At 45.8% G+C, this 6000-nt stretch overlaps 1 protein-coding gene across 2 annotated transcripts in view; it reads left to right on the top strand.

The window, feature by feature from the left end:
- LOC132464236 (tumor protein p53-inducible protein 11-like) overlaps nucleotides 1-6000 on the top strand; it is a 29503-nt gene continuing 23503 nt past the window's right edge. The window contains exons 1-2 of one of the 2 annotated variants that reach the window (XM_060060524.1): nucleotides 2-157; nucleotides 3287-3382. The gene's annotated coding sequence lies outside the window, so the exon portion shown is untranslated. Of the gene's footprint in view, nucleotides 158-3286; nucleotides 3383-6000 lie in introns of both variants that reach the window. The other variant, XM_060060525.1, reaches the window with a different exon arrangement.

Raw genomic sequence — 6000 nt, 5'->3', positions numbered from 1 at the left:
TACGGTAGCCCAGCGGCGGAGCTCCATCGGATTGTTTGCTGACCGAGGTTTGAAGCACTCAGCGGAGCGATGTTAAACCTATCAAATGTGCGCGCTTGAAACACGCTTCTACGCGCTCACTTCCCTGGACTAAAACCGCAACTCTAGCTCCTGCTTCGTAAGTTGTTTCAGTTTATTTATTGTATTCGCTTTTGACACTCGTTCGTGATAGCTTCCACCAGACCTGGATTTTGGTGCGGACTAGACGCATGACTTGTTGAATTGCTTTTTTAATATATTAAAGGTCTCAGGAAGTTAGTATTTATGACAAACGTGTTACAAAATACGTTGGAGGAGGTTAATCTTTGCTATATTGAAATATCTATCGACAAAGTATTTCTAGCCTATTAGGTCCTACTTTTGTTTGAGACATGTGCTTGGCTACGCGAAATTAAACCAACACTGAATTGAATTTAAACGACCAATTTAACAATTGACGCACGTTTAGGCCCCCACCAATCACTCAGGCAACCCAATTAGGATACAAAGTTACAGCGTAATCCAGAAAACATGTTTATTCTCCTAAACCTAGGCTATTAGGGAAGGGGTTTTAACATCTGTAACGTTCTTCCAAGTTCTCATGTTTCGCAACTGAATGTGGGAAAAAGCTTACATTCTATTTCAAAAGAGGCATCTTCCTTAAGTTTTATTTTTAATAAACAACGCATGTATGTTTGTGCGTGTGCGTGTGTATGTCCTGTGGCGATTTCTGACATTTCGGAGGGTGTAAAACGCGGGAGCTGTCAGAGCTGCAAGAGGACTTCGTTTACAGCAACTGTTTCAGAGGAGCTTGAATGACCATAAGAAACGCCTGCTTTTCACACAGACTTTCAAGTGAAGAGCAGATTGAAAGAATGTTAAAAAAAAAGCGCATCACTTGAAAGAGAAGAAAGCGAGAGTACGATCTAAACCTTACAGAGATGAAAGTGGTGAGATGCTTGATATAGTACTATAAGATGGTGTGTGGGTATCTGCTTGTTGTCAGACGTGGGTGTTTTTTTTCCCAGATAGAAGCACCCGGCACCGCTCCATATATGCCTACTCTTTTATAACCATATAGGCTAACAACATTTGAAGAACAGTTACAAACATGTTTTAATGTTTTCAAAAAACGAAACAAAAAAACATGTTTATAGCTTATAATTGTTTTTATTTGCTCAACATTGCTGTTAATATGTTCCTGTAAATGTTCATATATGGATGGTCAAACGACAAACAAGATGATCGTAACACCAAAGATACAAAGCTTCTTTCTTCAATTATCGAGATTTTAGCTGAGTTGTCATCTTTTGGATCCATCCTCTGAAATCCGTGAATGCAGTTGCCAAAGTTATACTTATATTAGACCAACTAATGGAAAGCCACTTAAAGCTTTTTATGTCTTGGGTGCCCATGGTGACTGAATTGGAGCTTTGTGTCAATATTATAGAATGGATGGGTAGCTGTTTGGTAGACGTCTGTTTTAAAGATGCTTCCAATTGAGTTTCCTGTCCTTTTTTATGTTGTTTTAACGTCAGACAATGGAACCATCACTAATGGAATAAAACAAATAACGGCCATTAAAGTAGTTATAGTTCTGGTCAGCTCATTCTCAATGCTGAGGTAGACGTAGAATTGATTTGTAAGAACTATTGGCTTCTCAATTCAACATTATTTTGACTAGTCTCTCAAGCACCTCCAAATGTATCCTGTTGAATATGCATTGAAGAACCAATTATAACCAGTTATCTGTAGATATGATTTAAGAACAATAATTAGGGTGCGATTTTTTGGAAATGCCTAGGCCAGCCGTAGGATGTTAGTGAATGAAATGTTCCGTGAGAATATCTGTTTTCTAATTGACCTTGCCTTCCTCTGTATAAGCCAATTCAGAATTCAATCACAGCTGTGCAACATTTCTAAATGGCAGAGTAACGAAGAGGTAGTGATGGCGGAAACTATTTTTGTGTTAAGCCTCAAAATCAATCTCTCTTCTGCTCTATTCAGCGCTCTCTCAGTCGATACTATGAATCTAACCTACAGTACCTTTCAGTCAGGGTTGAAGAAGTTATTTAAAAAAATGTGTAGGAGAGAGCCTAGCTGTCGGCCATCTCCCACAAAGCTCTGGGGGGTCCCTGTATTTAGCAGGTGGGCGAGCCCAAACAGATGGTGACTCCCTTTTTAACTTTTAATCGCGAGGCGAATAAGTAGCATTCCTTCTCACTAGCCATCTCCGACTGCACGAAGACCTTGAAGTCTGTCCTGTCTGGAGCTATTTACAATGTGACAGACGATTGGGTCCTTGCAATGTAAACTTATCGCTTGAGCTGAGACGTTTTTGGGTCCGAGCTGAGACACGGTAGACCACAGCACTTCACTGAACATCCAGGTTCCTAGAAGGCTGGCTCCTTTCTATTCTGCATCTTGTTTTCCCGATAAGACGAAGAGGACCGGTAACTAGTCACGTGTCCTCATCGTGTCAACGGCACGTCTTTGAACTCTTAGTTTTTTTTTTCCAATTTTCTTGAAAACAACAAAGCCAATTGTGTTCTTTGGAGCCAAACAGAAATATGGCAACAGACACGTTTTCTTCAGCCAATTAATGCTTTACTTGGCTATATATCGTTTTTTTGGTTTATCTCTCATCTTCTCTCTGGGGGCTATGGCCAGCAGCGGTCCTATCACAGAGGAAGGCTCTATCCCCCGTTCCTCTTTCGACTCATTACCTTGGCATGGCGGGCGTGCTAGTGTGTCCCAGCGGTGGGATGAGGGGAGGCTGAGGCAGATGTGCCTCAGCCTCGGCCTCCACCACAATGGGAGTCACGGACTATGTGATGTGTTGATCGGCTGCCTTTGTAGATATTGGTGTTTCATTGCTCTCCCAGGGCCACCATTCTTTACTCGCTGGCTAGGGTGTCGAGAGGATGGGGCCGCAATTCTGCTAGGGATGAGCGATTGGATTGTCGATGCGTAGTGAAGGGGAAAGAAATGTCTGGATCCAAAGTATCCCCTCAGGCGGTGGCAGGTGTTGTGTTTCGGCTCCTTCCCCATCTTCCGAGAATACTTTGATTTCCTATATTCCACCTGGCGTGTGCGGTCATGGTGTGTAGCTTGGCAACCAATGTGGCAGGGAAGACATTAGACTGAGGCCATCTTGTCCCTCCCCTTTCGCAACAAAAATAGTGGATTTCTGCTGGGGTACTGTAGTATTTGACCAGGTTTTTGGAATATGTTTTCTAATTCGATTTGACCTCCATCTTCTTGACAGGTTTCACTAACGTCAACCCAAAGAGTTACCAGCAGCAGGGGTTAGGAGCTAGGCGCAAACCCCTGCTCCCTCTTTGCCTGCGAGCCTTTCGACCCTGTAAGTCACACTTTTATTTGGCTTCCAATTTAGTCTCTCGTTCTGCATGGTCGTGTGAGCCATCATTTTATTATTATGTTCTTGGAGATGTGGTGTCACATTTCTCCTTCCAATGTTTTGGACAAAGTACCCTTTCAGTGCTGTGTTACTATGCCCGGGCATTTGAATGCCAGGTCAAACGTTGTCATGACTGGTACACAGTACAACAGCGTAGTGTTTCTGCCTGGGGGAGCACCAGAGAAGCTCGAAGCAGAGGCTTCCACTCATAGCACAGTAGGGCTTAGTAGGCCCGAGTCCCGACAAAAGAGTTTTAAAACACTGCAGTGTATTATATTCTAGGGCTGCTGCCCTGCTCTCAGTGGTAAGTATCTAAATGGTTAAACAACTAGAGAGTGACAATTTTGATCGATTTTTCTACCGACACATATCTTCTTTTTATTGGGTAGCTAGAGTGAAGCATGAACATAATTTTTATACCAGTCATTGTGACGCATCTGAAAGTCTGCACTGCCACATGCAAAAACATGAAAAAGGTGTGTTCTTTTGAACACCAGAGATGGTGAAAGAACATCAGACAGAGACAACCGTGACAAATAAGGCATTTAGTCCAGTGTGAAGAGTATCCAATCAAATATTTTTATGAATCATTCATTTTTGCCTCCAAACCCCTGACTTGACTCGATTTATAATGTGTTGACAAACACATAAAACCCAACACATTAACGATCAACGAATACGTGTTTGCTAACTGTTAACTATTATGTGGGTAATGCAATGTGCATGTCCTCACATAATGTAGGTCACATAGTTTGTGACTGCGAACCACATCATCGTTCCGTGACTTGTTCAAGTCAGGACGGCATTTGCCAGATCCGCCCCGTTGGGTTTCCCTCCCTTAATGGACCCACTGCTGCTAGGAGGACTGAAGCAGCTCAGCGGCGGTTTGTCTCTCGCGTTGGGCTCCCGCTGCTCTGCGGGGCCGCTGATGTGTCCGCAGTTTGCTTCGGTAGCGTTCGGAAATGATTGCGCGTACCGCGTGTTATGGTAATGTCTTCAAAGGAATGTATTTCTGAATGTCTGTCTGGACACTTCAGTTCCACTGCACTCCGATGGGTCAGGGTTCCACTGCACTCCGATGGGTCAGGGTTCCACTGCACTCCGATGGGTCAGGGTTCCACTGCACTCCGATGGGTCAGGGTTCCACTGCACTCCGATGGGTCAGGGTTCCACTGCACTCCGATGGGTCAGGGTTCCACTGCACTCCGATGGGTCAGGGTTCCACTGCACTCCGATGGGTCAGGGTTCCACTGCACTCCGATGGGTCAGGGTTCCACTGCACTCCGATGGGTCAGGGTTCCACTGCACTCCGATGGGTCAGGGTTCCACTGCACTCCGATGGGTCAGGGTTCCACTGCACTCCGATGGGTCAGGGTTCCACTGCACTCCGATGGGTCAGGGTTCCACTGCACTCCGATGGGTCAGGGTTCCACTGCACTCCGATGGGTCAGGGTTCCACTGCACTCTGATGGGCCCGGGTTCCACTGCACTCTGATGGGTCAGGGTTCCACTGCACTCTGATGGGCCCGGGTTCCACTGCACTCCGATGGGTCAGGGTTCCACTGCACTCCGATGGGTCAGGGTTCCACTGCACTCCGATGGGTCAGGGTTCCACTGCACTCTGATGGGTCAGGGTTCCACTGCACTCCGATGGGTCAGGGTTCCACTGCACTCCGATGGGTCAGGGTTCCACTGCACTCCGATGGGTCAGGGTTCCACTGCACTCCGATGGGTCAGGGTTCCACTGCACTCTGATGGGTCAGGGTTCCACTGCACTCTGATGGGTCAGGGTTCCACTGCACTCTGATGGGCCCGGGTTCCACTGCACTCTGATGGGTCAGGGTTCCACTGCACTCCGATGGGTCAGGGTTCCACTGCACTCTGATGGGTCAGGGTTCCACTGCACTCTGATGGGTCAGGGTTCCACTGCACTCTGATGGGTCAGGGTTCCACTGCACTCTGATGGGTCAGGGTTCCACTGCACTCTGATGGGTCAGGGTTCTACTGCACTTTGATGGTCAGGGTTCCACTGCACTTTGATTTCAAAAGCTTTTAGTCTAATCAGCAACACCCTAATTCCCATAATATACCCTTAAACATGTCCATGCCAAGGTAACAAAGGAAAGCCTAGCTCCTCCTGCTTATCGCTGTAAAGCCATGCAGTGGCTGCTTTCTCTTAGGCTCTTTCCCACCTGGTTGTTTCCATGTAAACACTACTGAGCCCTCAGACCTCCTCCACTCATTGAGTGAAAAGAAAATAACCTGATTAGCAAGATATCTGAGTGTAAACAAAGCCTGCAAGCCCCTCATATCAGCATTGTGAAGCACTTAACCAGATGCTCAATCTCGGTCAATTTGCATACAATGATCAGGATTTAAGTGTTGACAATCTGGGTGGCAATGGAAAAGAAGTGATAATGTATTAGGTTGTGTTTTGGTTGTATGTGGCAGCTTTTATTAAGATGGCTGTCAGGCATTCAGGGAATACAAACAGGTCTAATTAGGAATGAGGCACTATTGATTTCTTCCGTAGCAGAACAAGAATGCAGTCTTCTTTGATG

This window comes from Gadus macrocephalus, chromosome 9 (genome assembly GCF_031168955.1).
Source record: "Gadus macrocephalus chromosome 9, ASM3116895v1".
Classification (NCBI taxonomy): domain Eukaryota; kingdom Metazoa; phylum Chordata; class Actinopteri; order Gadiformes; family Gadidae; genus Gadus; species Gadus macrocephalus.
This window is presented reverse-complemented; position numbering and strand designations above follow the sequence as displayed.